The sequence below is a fragment of the Callorhinus ursinus genome, unplaced genomic scaffold (genome assembly GCF_003265705.2).
Source record: "Callorhinus ursinus isolate GAN/ISIS: 27379988/994484 unplaced genomic scaffold, GSC_fseal_2.0 scaffold59, whole genome shotgun sequence".
NCBI lineage: Eukaryota > Metazoa > Chordata > Mammalia > Carnivora > Otariidae > Callorhinus > Callorhinus ursinus.
This window is the reverse complement of record NW_027397121.1, coordinates 3107679-3122112: the sequence shown is the minus strand read 5'-3', so window position 1 is coordinate 3122112 and position 14434 is coordinate 3107679. Positions and strand designations below refer to the sequence as shown.

The window sequence follows — 14434 nt, the reverse complement described above, 5'->3', positions numbered from 1 at the left end:
GAAGCAGGCCTCCCGCTGAGCGGGGAGCCCGATGCGGGGCTCGATCCCAGGACCCTGGGATCACGACCTGAGCCGAAGGCAGGCGCTTAACGACTGAGCCACCCAGGCGCCCCTGAATAGTCTTTTCAACAAATGGCACTGGGGTAAAGTAACATGTTCACAGGTTCTGGGGATTACGATTGGCTATTTTTGCATAATCATCATTTATCCTTCCACAGTTCCTGACCTGAGGGAGAAAGTATTTAGTACTTTAACACTAAATGTGATGTTAGCTGTGGGTTTTTCATAGATGCCCCTTATCAGAGTGAGGAAGTTCCCTTCTACATTTACTTTGTTGAATTTTTATCATGAAAGAGTGTTGGATTTTGTTAGAAACTTTTCCCTTGTCTATTGAGATTGTATGGTTTTTGTCCTTTAGTCTATTAATATGGTGTATTTACATGAATTGATTTTTAGGTGTTAAATATTGCTGTCCTGGGATAAATCCCACTGTCATAGTGTATAATGCTTTTTTGGTGGATTTGGTTTGCGAGTATTTTATTGAAGATCTTTGTATTTGTAGTCCTAGGGATAAGCTGTAGCTTTCTTTCATTTTGATGTCTTCACTTAGTTTTGGGCTCAGGGTAATACTGTCCTCATAGCATGAATTGGGATATGTTCCCTTCTCTTCTATTTTTTTGGGGGAAAAGTTTCTGAAAAATTGGTAATATTTTTAAAATGTTTGGTAGAATTCACGAGTGAAGCCGTTTGGGCCTGGCTTTTCTCTGGGAAAGAATTTGATCTTTTTACTTGTAGATCTATTTTAGATTTTTTTTTTCTTGTGCTAGTTTGGGTAGTGTCTTCCTAGGAATTGGTCCATTTCATCTAGATTACTCAACTTGTTGGCATAAATAAAAAATTAGTATTCCTTTATAATCCATTTTATTTCTGTAAGGTGGGTAGTGATGTCCTTTCATTCCTGATTTTAGTAATTTGATTATTCTCTCTACTTGGTCATTTAGCTAAAGGTTTGACATTTAAAAAAAAGTCTTTTCAAGGAACCACTTTTTGATTTTGTTGATTTTCTCTATTTTCCTTTTCTCTGCTGCATTGGTTTTGCTCTAATCATTATATTTCCTTCCTTCTGTTTGCTTTGGGTTTAGTTTCATTTGCTGTTCTTTTTTGTGTCTTAAGGTGAAAGATTAGGTTATATGGATTGGAGATGGTTCCTTTTTTTTTCTTTTTGATCTTTTTCCCTTTTTAATATAGTCATTTACAGTTAACTTTTTTCTCTAAGAATTGATCTGGCTGTATCTCAGAACTTTCTTTCTTTTTTTCTTTTTCTTTCTTTTTTTTTTTTTTTTTTTACAAATCTACACCTTTATTTACTTTTCATTAAATTTAAATCCTTGAGGGGTACAGCATCACACGGATTCTGTGGCCAATGGCTTTAGCAGGAAGGTTGCTTCGGAATTTGGCACGAACCATGCCACTGTTTCCATGAGCACGAGTTACTTTTCCCCAGATTACTCTGGTTTTGTTTGGTTTGCCACCAGGAGTCACTGTGTTGTTCTTTGCTTTGTATACGTAAGCACATCTCTTGCCTAGATAGAATTCCGTTTCATCTCGAGCATAAACACCTTCGATTTTAAGAAGAGCTGTGTGCTCCCTCTGGTTCTGGAGACCCCGCTTATAGCCAGCAAAAATGGCCTTGGACCACAGCCTTCCAGACATTATTTGGCATTTTAGGAGTCCTGTTCCCAGCAGGCCACACTTATTTGCAACCAGAGTTCAGCAACAAGAGCTCTGTATCTCAGAACTTTTGATAGGTTTTCATTTTCATTCATCTCAAAGTATTTTTTTTTTGTGTGAGTTCTTTTTTGACCTGTTGGTTATTAGGAGTGTGCTATTCAATTTTTTAAAAGTCATGCATGTTTTAAGAAATTAAGAGAATATGTGGGAAATATAATATAAATAAAATATATAAATAAGTATATAATACATATTATATATAAATATAAATATTTATAATATAAATAAAATACAAAATTTTATATTTTACCACATACTTAACATTTTCTCTTTTTCAGTTTTCTTTTTTTGTTTTGAAGATCAGAATTTCCATCTTGTATCATTTGCCTTCTGCTAAGTAAACTTCCTTTAGTATTTCTTTTTCTTTTTTTTAAAGATTTATTTATTTGAGAGAGAATATTAGTACGTGGAGGGAGGGAGGGAGGGGCAGAGGGACAGGGAAAGGGAATCCCAAGCAGATTCTGTTCAATGCCCTGAGACCCTGACCTGAACAAATCAAGAGTCAGATACTCAACCGACTAAGCCACCCAGGTGCTGTCCCTCCTTTAGTATTTCTTATATTGTAGGTTTGCTGGTGATGAATTCTCTTAGCTTTTGTTTTGCTGAAAATATTTTTATTTTGTCTTCATTCTTGAAGGATATTTTTGCTGAATATAGAATTCTGGGTTGTCAAGAGTTTTTTTCTTTTAGCACTTAAAAAATGCCCTTCTGTCTTTTGACCTCCATTATTTTTTATGAGAAGTCACCAGTAATTCATATTACTGTTTTCTTACATGTGATTTGTCATTTTTTATCTGGTTGTTTTAATAATTTTCTTTTTGTTTTTGGTTGTTGGCAGTTTGATTATGATGTACGCAGGTATTTTCTGTTTGTCCTGCTTGTGGTTCACTGAGCTCCCAGCATCTGCACATTTCCATCTTATACTACATTTGGGAAATTTCAGCCATTATTTCTTTGAAATTTTTTTCTGTTCCATTCTCTCTCATTTCTAATTATGGGATTCCAGTTATACTTACGCATACATTTAGATCTTTGATTTTTACTACATATCACGTATGACTGTTCAGTTTTCTCATTGTTGTTTTTTCCTCTCTTGTTTGGATTAGATAATTGCCATTGGTCTTCAAGTGTACTGACTCTGTTAGCTAGCCCTCTTGCTCAGCTATAGACCCCAAAAATTAAAACCAGAAATAGACAAGGTAGACAAGACTGTTAATTCACGCTCTAAGTAAAACCCATTGTTCTTATTTCTTACTCTTTTTTGAGGCATTGGTGAAGATACTTTGCAGTGACTGAGAAGGTCCCAGCTGCCAGACCAGAAAAGCCCTGATAGCAATAGAATGCCCAGAAGACCACATCCTGTGCATCCCCTTCCTTACCCATGATGCACACACTGACCCCACCCATGGTCACGTACCCTCTGCCTGCTCTCTTGCACGAACCCCTTGGAACCTCTCCTGTAAACCTCTAGGTGTCCATTTTGTGGGCACAGAGGTTGGTTGTTAGGGCTTGAGCCTGCCACCTCCCCCAGCTGCCAGCACCCAAAATAAATTTCTCCCTTTCTCTTTTCCAAACTGTCTTCTCTTGAGTTATAAACTTCTCGGGATGAGTTTATTTGGGTTTGTTCCACAGCATTGTTGGCAAATGGAGCCAGGAGCTTTTGATTCCTTCAGCCCCCTCGGGATTCCTTGGGATGGAGCAGTTGGCTGAGGCAGCTCGCCAGGGCTCACCTGTTTGTTTCCTGAGTTAGCAACTGTGATAGATCATTTAGTAACAACACTTTTGCCATTGTTAGTCTGCATTCAGTAGATGTTTTTGTTTTGGGTATTGTATTTCTCAATCTAGAATTTCCATTTGGTTCTTTTTGTAGTTTCTGTTTCTCTACTGATATTTCCTATTTATGAGCATATTTTCCTCAATCCTTGAGCATGGTTATAAGTAGCAGCTTTTAAAATTCTTATCTGTAAATACTGAGGAATTATATTCAGGTTGGAGGAGACTAACAATACATGACAGCTAAATGCATTGTGGGATCTTGGATTGAAAGTTGGGCCAGAGGGGCGCCTGGGTGGCTCAGTTGGTTAAGCGACTGCCTTCAGCTCAGGTCGTGATTCGGGGTCCTGGAATCGAGTCCCACATCCGGCTCCCTCTGCCTGCCATTCCCCCTGCTTGTGCTCTCCTTCTCTCTGTCAAATAAATAAATACATAATCTTTTTTTTTTTTTTAAAGAAAGTTGGGCCAGAAAAAGGATATTAGTGCCTTGATTGACAGAATTTCCATAAGGTTTGTAAAATAATAGTATTTTATCATTAACTTTCTGGTTTTTACAGCTCTGGGGGGGTTATGTAAGATGTTAACATTAGAGAAACCTTGGTGAAGGTTAAAAATCCTCCTCTACTAATAACAACATCCAGATTGTCTTGGTGTTGGTTTCTTTTGGTTGTCTTTTCTGTGGGCCACATTTTCCTTTTTTTTTTTTTTTTTTAATATTTAGTAATTCAGAATTGCATCTTGGACATTATGAACAATTTATCATAAAGATTTTGGATCTATGGTGTACCTCCAAAGAATATTGACTTTGTTTTAGTAGGATAGGCTCAAGCTCCAAATCATTTTTCCCTGTGGTCACCAGCTTAAATCTATATTCAGTTTTTAGTCTTATCTGAGATGCATGTCGTCTATTTCACACATGCCTCTTTCAGGGATCAGCTAGAGATTTAGGGCCAAGTTTACATGTAGACTTTGGACCTATCCCTTTGTGGATGTCTTTTTTCCTTGATTTTATCCCTCAATTCCCACCTGGTGGAGTCACTCAGAATTCTGTCCTCTGGTTCTTAAATGCCAGTAAGAGTGTGGCTTCTGTTCAAATTCTATTACCTAACAGTGCTTAACGGGGCCTACCTTCAGGCAAAAAGCCATTAAAAAAAATAATAAAAATTAAAAAAAATTTCCTCAGTGCCCTTCTTTTTTCCATTAACTCCCCTATAGTGTCTTTTCTGCTTTGATTGCTTTCCATTGTCTTCAGGTAGTTACTTTTTAATTTTGTCAAGTTTACAGTTAATCTTTGGGACAGTTGGTCCAATAAGAGCACATTATGTTCCATTTCCAGTAATCTTAGGAAGCACCTCCTGGAACTGGAACTTAATATTTTGTTTAACCATTTTACTGGAGTATGATACATGATATACGTGCACATACACACACAAAGTGCACCAGTTGTAACTCTATAGCTCAGGATGCTATTACAAATTGAACTGACTTACAGAGAGACATAGAACATTACCAGCATTTCAGAAGCCCCTTTCATATCCTTACCCAATCACTACTCCCAACTGCTTCTCTAAAGTAGTCTCCTATCTTCTAATGCCTGTTATTGAACCTTGTATAACTGATATTATTCATGTATTTTGCTTTTTGTCTGGTGTCTATGTTTGTGAGGTTATTCCGTATTGTGTGTAGGAGTAGTTTTTTCATTTGGTTGCGGAAAAACATTTCATTGTGTGGATTTACTATAATTCATTTATCCCTTCTACTGTAAATGGGTATTTGGATTTCCATTTTGGGCCTATTATAAAATAGTGGTACTTGAACATTCTTCTACAAGACTTTTGGTGTACATATGTATGCACTTATATTGGGTATGTATGAGTAATTGAATTACTGGGTCATGGGGTATGACCCTTTTGTGCTACTGTAGTAGATATAGCCAGACAATTGACCAAAGCAGTGGTACCTAATTGTTTTTTTAGTGAACAAATACTAGGAGGTTTCAGCCTCTAAGAAATTGAGATCAAAGAGTTATTGCAAACACAATTTATCATTCTTGCCATGTGCTAACCCCCCCTTAGTATTTGATCGACAATTTGGTAGTTTGATAATAAAAGGTAAACACAGCCTTAATTCATACGTAACACTTGTTTGCTTGCTTGCTTAGGCTTATTGAATTTTAGTGGAATCATTTATGTGGTTATAATTCTTGGATCTGTCATTGACAGTTGTATGAGGTATTTTACCTAGTTTTATCAGTCACATAAGTTCTAACATCGGTGGGCTTATCAGGTTCATGGTCCAGGAGTATGTAAGTTTTTTTTTTTTAAAGATTTATTTATATATTTATTTGCCAGAGAGGGAGAGAGCGCACAAGCAGGCAGAGCAGCAGGCAGAGGGAGAAGCAGGCTCCCCGCTGAACAAGGAGCCTGATGCGGGACTCGATCCCAGGACTCTGGGATCATGACCTGAGCCAAAGGCAGACGCTTAACTGACTGAGCCACCCAGGCGTCCCATTGTATAAGATTTTGACCTTAAAATTGTTTGTTACAACTTGTTTATGTTCTGTGTGGGTGGAATTTTATAATTTTTTTATGTTTATTATATTTTGTTGCTTAATGAGGCATTTATATTTAGCACTCACTTGATGTACACACAGTAATCTTGGAGAGTAGATATGACATAGCTAATTTTCAGAAGAAAAGCAGGATACTGAAGAGCAGCTGAAAGAAAGTGGTAACAGAAAATGGTAAGAGATTGACCTTCTTGGGGTCCATCTTCACTGTGTGGTGTGATGCTTTGTGACAAATAGTTATTCTCAGATTAGGAAACTTCTCTGTAAAGAGCCAGACAATAAATATTTTAGGGACTTGTGTTGCGGCTTCTCAGTTCTGCCATTGCAGCACAAAAGCAGTCATAGACAATACAAAGATGAATAATTATTATAACATAATACTTACCAACACCGAAATGTGAATTCATATAATTTTAACGTTACAAAATGATATTTTTAAATTTTTTTTCCCAATTGAAAATGTAAAAACCACTTGTATTGATCTGCTAGGGCTGCTGTAAGAAAGTACCACAACTTGAGTGGCTTAAATAACAAATTTATTGCCTCAGGGTTCTGTAGGCTAGAAGTCAGAAATCAAGGTACCATCAGGGTCGGTTGCTTCTTAGTAAGGGAAGGATCTTTTCCAGCCTTTCTTATTGGCTTGTAGGTGGCCATCTTTCTGTCTCTTCATTGTCTACTCTGGGTACATATCTGTCTTTGTGTACAGATTTCCCAGTCATACTGTTTTAGTGCCCCCTGTCACTGCCTCATTTTAACTTGATTACCTCTGTAAAGACCCTGTATCCAAATTAGGTCACATCCTGAGATATTGGGAGTTAGGACTTCAAAATATTTGGGGGCGGGAGGGCAGAGTTCAATCCATAACATCATTCTTAGATTTTGATCATTAAAAATCAGGTAGGATAGCCTGGACTTGGCCAGCTGGCTGTACTTTGTTGCACCTGACTTATGTGATTGGGGCAGAGATGATACCTGTAGGGTTTACCAGCCCCTCAAACTTGCTGGGTGCATCTTTAGGTGAGATGGCTAATCTTGTGGACTCTGTAAATTCACTGGAGGCACAGACATCCGTTTCATCTTTGAATATGAGGGACAACAGTTTATACTGATTTACCGGACATAGTTGGATTTCAGGTTCAAGTAACCATTATTCTATTTTTAACTTTAGAAAGAATAGACACCCCTCCCCTCACCCCAGCCTAATTGGAGATGTTCCTGGGAGGTGGGTTAGACTTAAAATGTTACAATGTAGTAAGAGCTGGCGTGATTTGAAATAGTGCTCAGTGTTCTGTGGAGGTGCTTTTGAGGCTTTCATAAACATTAAGAATTTTATTTTGGGGGTGCCTGGGTGGCTCAGTTGGTTAAACGTCTGCCTTTGGCTCAGGTCATGATCCCAGGTCTTGGGATCAAGCCCCGCATGGGGCTCCCTGCTCAGTGGGGAGCCTGCTTCTTCTTCTTCCTCTGCCCCTCCCCCACCCCCATGCTCTCTCTCTCTCAAATAAATAAATAAAAAAATCTTAAAAAAATTTATTTTAGGGGCGTCTGTCTAGCTCAGTTGGAGGAGCTTGTGACTCGATCTCAGGGTTGTGAGTTTGAACCCCACTTTGGGTGCAGAGATTACTTAAAAAATAAAATCTTTTAAAAGAATTTTATTTTAAAAGTAAACTCAGTTTTAATATATTAGCAACTACTAATGTGTTGTTGCTGTTACAGTAGGTCATTTTTGTGCAAATCTCAAAATTTTTTTCTTTTTGCCATCTGTTTAAGGAGCATCCCAGGGCTCTGAGGTAACCTGTTTAAAATAAAAATCGGTCTGTTACTGTTAGCAATGTATATGTGATTCTCTATGTGTCAGTTCCTGTTTGTATAATATTTACGTTGCATATATGGTTCTTATTCATAACCCTTGATTTCAGTATCTGTTAATCAAATTGACCTTGTATTTTTGGTAATTGACTTTATAATATCTGAAGGCTTTACATTTGAACTTTGAAAATATATTTACTGTAGAACACTTATTTTCATTTTATATTCATGTTGTCTGTAAGGTTTCATTTGAAAGGAAGTTTTTTACTACTAGAAAATTTGGGAAATTGCTCATTTTGCGCATGTAAACTAATAGGAAAAGGTGAGGAAAGAGATAAAGGATACTGATTTTTTTGAATTGTGTTAATATACCGATGGGGAATGCGCAGCAGAAATGAAATCAGTTCAGGTTACTAGTTATCCCGAGTAGATAACTAGTTTTAGAATCCTGCGGATGCTTTGTTTCTACCTTTAACTTCGTAGATATACCATTCTTTATTATTTCTTGGTATAAGCTAAGTAGAGTTACTAGTAGCTCCTGAATAGTCACGAACTTTGTGTTTGTGTTATTGGTAAGAGAAAGCATCTCTGTCAGCATTATAGCAAAACAAGTCAAGGAAGGGTTTAAAATAGGTACTTCTTGGGCGCCTGGGTGGCTCAGATGGTTAAGCGTCTGCCTTCGGCTCAGGTCATGATCCCAGGGTCCTGGGATCGAGTCCCACATCGGGCTCCCTGCTCCTTGGGAGCCTGCTTCTCTCTCTCTTTCTCTCTGTCTGTAATGAATAAATAAATAAAATCTTTAAAAAAAAATAGGTACTTCTTGACTGTGCTGAATAATGTATAGAAGAAAATACAGGGAAGGATCCTGTCCCTCTTGTATATTAAAAGCTATATCTTTGGAAAATATTCTCTGTGCGGCAGTTCTTACATTTGTTCATGTAGTTGAAATGATGTGTGGTTCTTTTGAGGAGGTAATGAAATAGTCAATTTTAATTCTGGTCAGTCATATCAGCCCCTAAAGGTCTGTAAAGAACAGCAGTCAGTTATGGTGTGTCTTAATGTTGTTTAATGCAGAGGCAGAGGGCATTTTGGGGTGTAGTAGAAAGAGCAGTGAGCCTCTTCTGCACATAATGATGTGAGGAGATTATTGTGTAGAGCTGTGTGTCTGTTTTGGCTTGGAATGGGATCATTGCATCCTCTTTTTTTCTTGTTTCTGAGATTAAAATATACCTACATATAAATTGGATTATTGAAATTAGTTATTTTAGATGTTTAGTTATTTTTTATGCATATTTATTAAGTTCTTTGCTTTGAAATATTCCTACTCCATTGTGGTAAACCCTAGAAATGTATCAATTAATTCTGTGCCTGCAGCAATCATTTCCTTGAGTGACACATGGATCCTGGGTTTTAATGTTTGTATATTTAGGCAAGCACTTTATGTATGCACGTAAAAGAGGACTGGAGAATTTTGTATAAGTGTTCAATGATATATTTTAAAGTCATTTTAAAAAAAGTTTATTTTTAAATTTATCTTTAGTAATCTCTACACCCAACGTGGGGCTTAAACTCACGACCCTGAATTCAAGAGTCCCATGCACTTCTCACTGAGCCAGCCAGGTGCCCCTTAAGACGTTCTTGGTAATGTGTCATCATTTCTTCAGTGGGAATAAAGTGATTTTCATTGTTTATCTTGAGGATGGGCAAATCATACCACTTCTCATTTGGAAGCATTTCTTCCTTTGGCATATTCCTTATGTTTGTGAGGGGAAAATTTTTCAGTGTAGTGTTCTTCTTTGTTATTCTGTAGATAATTTAATATGAATCTCAGATTACCATGAAAATTATTTCCTTGCTTCTTGGTTGTGTGTAGATTTTCTTTGAAACTGGAGAAATAAAAGAAAGGAAGCAACTTCAGGCTGTTAGGTTGGGAATTAGTTTACTTTCTGAAAAGGATTTGTACTGATCTGATTGGTTAGATTTCTCAGAGTGGCAACGAAGAGACCCTTGATAATCACAGAGATGGAGTGAGCGGTATAGAGGGAAATGTGCTTCATTCACTGCATAGGTAGTACTCAATCTCCAGTTTTCCTGATGAGGTTCTTAAATAGCTAGCAAAGTGTCTCACTTTTTGCTTCAGGAGCACTAACTGCTCCAGATAACCCTTTCTCAGCTCTTTGAACTAAACCTACAGACAGGGTTTGATTGGATTGATTTGGCATTGTTGAGCCTGGAGCAGGAATCCTTGTTGGTCACAGTTGGGAGTTAGGAACTTCGGGGGGAATCCCATCATGCCCAGCCCATGTGTGGTTGACTACCTACCATCCTGAAGAACTTTTCTTCATTCAAACCCTTGTGACCTTTGTGTTCCTAACAAAGTACACCTGGGTGGAATTACAAGGGGGAGTGATAGGATGGCAGAGAGAGAACAGGTTGGGGCCAGTTTGCCCAAAATTATCTTTGTGTGTGGTAGGATGTTTCATAGATTTTTGGTGGAGCAGAAACAGGCTAATTTTCATTCCAAATGCAGAAGAGGTTTTTTTGGGGGAGGTGCAGGTGGTGAGATTGATCTCAGAAAGTGGGAGGATTGAATGCAACCACCTTTGTTATCTTTGATACCCTCATGGATTTGCATACTGGGGTGATGATTTCTTGTGGCTATTAAAAGGAGTTTTGTGTGTGTGTGTGTGTGTGTAACTAACAAATATATAGGTATATCCATGTACCAGAACCCAACTAAATGAATTAATTGCATAATCATGGGTACTTAAGTGTGTACTTAAGTGAAGCTTTGTTTTTCCTGTTTTTAGTGAATATTTTAAGAGTATTCAAATAACTAAATGAAGTGGATGAATGAACGTGCTTTTTATCTTAATATGGATGATAGTAAATTCATTATTGGTAGAACACATTATTTATATAGATATATAGATCCTTTAAGAATGTGAATTTGGGTATGAAAACTAAAGAGCACATATAACCAGATATCTTTGATATTTAGTTATTTTGAACTAAATATTGTATTTTTAGGATAGCTGAAAGTTGTTGGCTTAGAACTTTTTGAGGGGGTTGTGTAGTAGCCTGTGCATGGGGACAGACCATTAGTGCTAGCTGCCTGGCTGTATTTTAAGGATTAAAAGCAAGATCTTTGCATGTGATGTTTTGTATATTGGACTTAAAAAAATCCACGAGCTTTTAGAAGTTGTGAAGATATGGGTCATTTTTGTTCAGATAAGAGTTAGGTCAATAAAGCATTTACTAACATGAAATGTTTTTCTTTTCCTCTTTCTTGGTATTAAAAGAAAGGTGAATGGATGAAATAGCCATTAAAGGATTTAATTTAAAAAAATGTAGCAACAAAAACCACACACTCTGGCTGTCCATGTTACTTTAAGCTTCATATTTCAAAACTATATTCACAGCTTCAGAAATAAACTCTACAGTAGCTGAATGGTATTAACCAGTGCTTTTCTTCTTTGCTTTATCCTATTGTGTCAGCAGGGATGCTGCAGCAATTCTTTTTGATCTGAAAACTACTTTGTTGTGGAACTGAAAAAGAAAAATGTTCTAATCTCCTGCTAAAATTTTACCTGACAGTGAGGTCAGTCAGACAATGGAATAACTTGCTAAGGGAGTTCAGTGAGAATCTTTTCACTAGAGATGTTCCGGAGTTGACTGAATGAGCTACTTGGAATTGAAGATCAAGCTGGAAAAATTCTCCAGGATGAGATAACTTCTCTGAACTAAAAATTTTAAAAGGAATTAAGTCTATTACAAGTTTTGAGAAAATATTGCCTAAAATCACTGATTCAGAGTTTAGGTTTTCAGTATGTTTTGTTCTTTATAAACATCTTCCATGAAGTATATATTTAATAATGGAAGGTTTTTTTTTTAAAGCTATATAGTTCTAGATCATAAATTACTGTTCAATCATGTGTATTTTGAAAAGTTCATTATTAGATACCCCACTGTTGTATGTTAGTGCATCATAGAGGAGTCTGTAAGGGGGGGCTGAGATTATAATGGCCTTTATATTAAAGAGCTGATGGGTGGTTGGCCAGACTGTCAGGGTCATTATTAATGTCCTGTAAAGTCATGCCAGAGATCTAGATTTGATTGCCTGTTCTACCTTTCTGCTTAGGCCAGCGAGAGCTGGGACTGTTGGTAGAGGGAGTCTGTTAGCTCTGGGGCAAGGCTAAATCTTTAATCCCTCCACAGGTTCTCCTTTCAGTAATTAGAAAACAGCTGGGCTGCTGGGGCTTTGTTGTTTTCAGATCTCCTTAGCTAAAAGGTACCTGCTATACAGGGTTTTTGAACATAGCAATAGACCACTAAGTGGTAAAAACAAGAATTTTAAGTCTTTGGAACCTTTATAGAGATTTTTGTTCTTGGCTGCTTAGGGTGTGAATAGAAAAATTTGGTGTTGAGAAAGCAAGGACTGCAGGGATGGGGGTTGAGGCAGGAGTGGAGTTGAAGACTGTATTTAGAATTTCAGCAGATGTACTTAAAAAAAAAAATCCCTTTGGGTGATAGTATATGGTTAAAAAGTACAAGAAGTTCAAAAAGATCCCCATATAATCACTTGAGGACTACAGACCACTGGGGTACCAGGGCTTAGCAGGTGGTCAGCATCAGGACAGTTTTGTTATTTTTACTACCTAATAGCCAGTTTAATTTCACTGGTGCAGCAGAATGTCCCCAGTGTTGAATTTTCCAGTTTCTCTAAAGCATGGTCAATGTAGAGATAGGGCGCTTTTCAGTGACCCGGCAGTTGTGTGGTTAGGTCCCTGGATATGGGGCTGGTGGAGGAAATTTTACTTTAGGGCCAATGTTAACAAAAATTTTACTCTTTGTGTCTGTCATTAAAGTGATCCAGCTGCTTCTGAAATAGAAAGGACCAACAATGGCCTTGGGTTTAATAATGCTGAATTAAGTAAACATGTTTAAAGTTGTTGAGACTAGCAGTGGTTTCTTGTTTCCTCTCTCACAGTATGGAGTGGCCAGTAAGCACTTAACCTTAGGCTCTTCAGTTTCTGTTTATTGGTGAGGTGGGAGGGGATGGGGGGTGGTATGCAGTGATCAAACCAGAAGCATGAAATAGCCTTTCCCTTTGCCCAAGGATGGAATACTTGTTAAGGTCAGGGCTTTCAGGCCTCGGGGTTCCTCTGATGCCTGAATGAAGCATTGCATTCTAAGGTATGTTTTCCAGTCCTAGGGGTCAGTCCCTGCTGCTATACTTGTCCACTGGAGGAGGAATGCAGAAATGAGTGTAACTCCTGTGTAGTCCAGGGACCCCCAAACCTCACTGGTCTGTGCACCAGCCCCATCCTCATTTGTTTAGCATGGAGAGTTTATTTTTACCCTCCTTTTTGACATTAGAGATGAGGGCCAGCACTAGATCATCCCAGTTCTTGGGCTGGACTTCATACGAAGATGAAGAACAGGAGAGGGAGCCTGGCTGGCTCAGTTGGTAGAGCATGTGACTCTTGATCTTGGGGTTGTGAGCTTGAGCCCTGTGTTGGGCATAGATATTAGTTAAAAATAATAAAATCTTATAAAAAATAAAAGTATTGTCACTTAAAAAAAAAAAAGATGAAGAACAAGGAGTTGGCCAGTTCTTTTGGGATTTCTTAGGAGAAATCCCCTGTCTCTCTTTATATTTGTTCATTGTGAGACTCTGGGAAATTTTTTTCCCCCATAAACATTTACTTCTGCTCAGGACATTTCAGTGGTTGTGTTTTTGTTTTGTTTTGTTTTTAAAGATTTTATTTATTATTTGACAGAGAGAGACACAGCGAGAGAGGGAACGCAAGCAGGGGGAGTGGGAGAGGGCAAAGCAGGCTTCCCGCTGAGCAGGGAGCAGCCCGATGCAGGGCTCTATCCCAGGACCCTGGGATCATGACCTGAGCCGAAGGCAGACGCTTAACGACTGAGCCCCCCCAGGTGCCCCTTGTTTTTGTTTTTTAATTTTAATTTAATTTAATTTTTAAAAAGATTTTATTTGACAGAATGAGAGAGAGTGAGCGAAAGCACAAACAGGGGGAGCAGGAGAGGGAGAAGTAGGCTCCCTGCTGAGCAAGGAGCCTCATGTGGGGCTCTATCCTAGGACCCTCGGATCATGACCTGAGCCGAAGGCAGACACTTAACCGACTGAGACACCCAGGCGCCCCCCCCTTTTTTAAGTGGTGGTTTTATTAAAGGTGTTTTTTTTTTTTTTAATTGTCAGAGAGAGAGAGAGAGAGAGAGAGCGCGCGTGCACACAAGCAGGGGGAATGCAGGCAAGAGGGAGGAGCAGGCTCCCTGCCGAGCAAGGAGCCTGATGCAGGACTCCATACCAGGACCCCGGGATCATGACCCAAGCTGAAGACAGATGCTGAACCGACTGAGCCACCCAGGGGTCCCTCGGTGGTTGTTTAATGTTTCACTAGCACTACCCAGTGGATGATTAAATTTAAAACATATTACAGTACCAGTTAATAAATCAATAATGTGAGT

The 14434-nt window shown here is 38.3% G+C and overlaps 1 protein-coding gene and 1 pseudogene across 4 annotated transcripts in view; one reads left to right on the top strand and one right to left on the bottom strand.

Moving 5' to 3' along the window:
- Window positions 1–14434, top strand: part of ZFAND3 (zinc finger AN1-type containing 3) — a 329473-nt gene that overhangs the window by 53100 nt on the left and 261939 nt on the right. The gene's annotated exons all lie outside the window — the stretch shown is intronic.
- Window positions 1356–1742, bottom strand: LOC112816145 (large ribosomal subunit protein eL33 pseudogene; annotated as a pseudogene).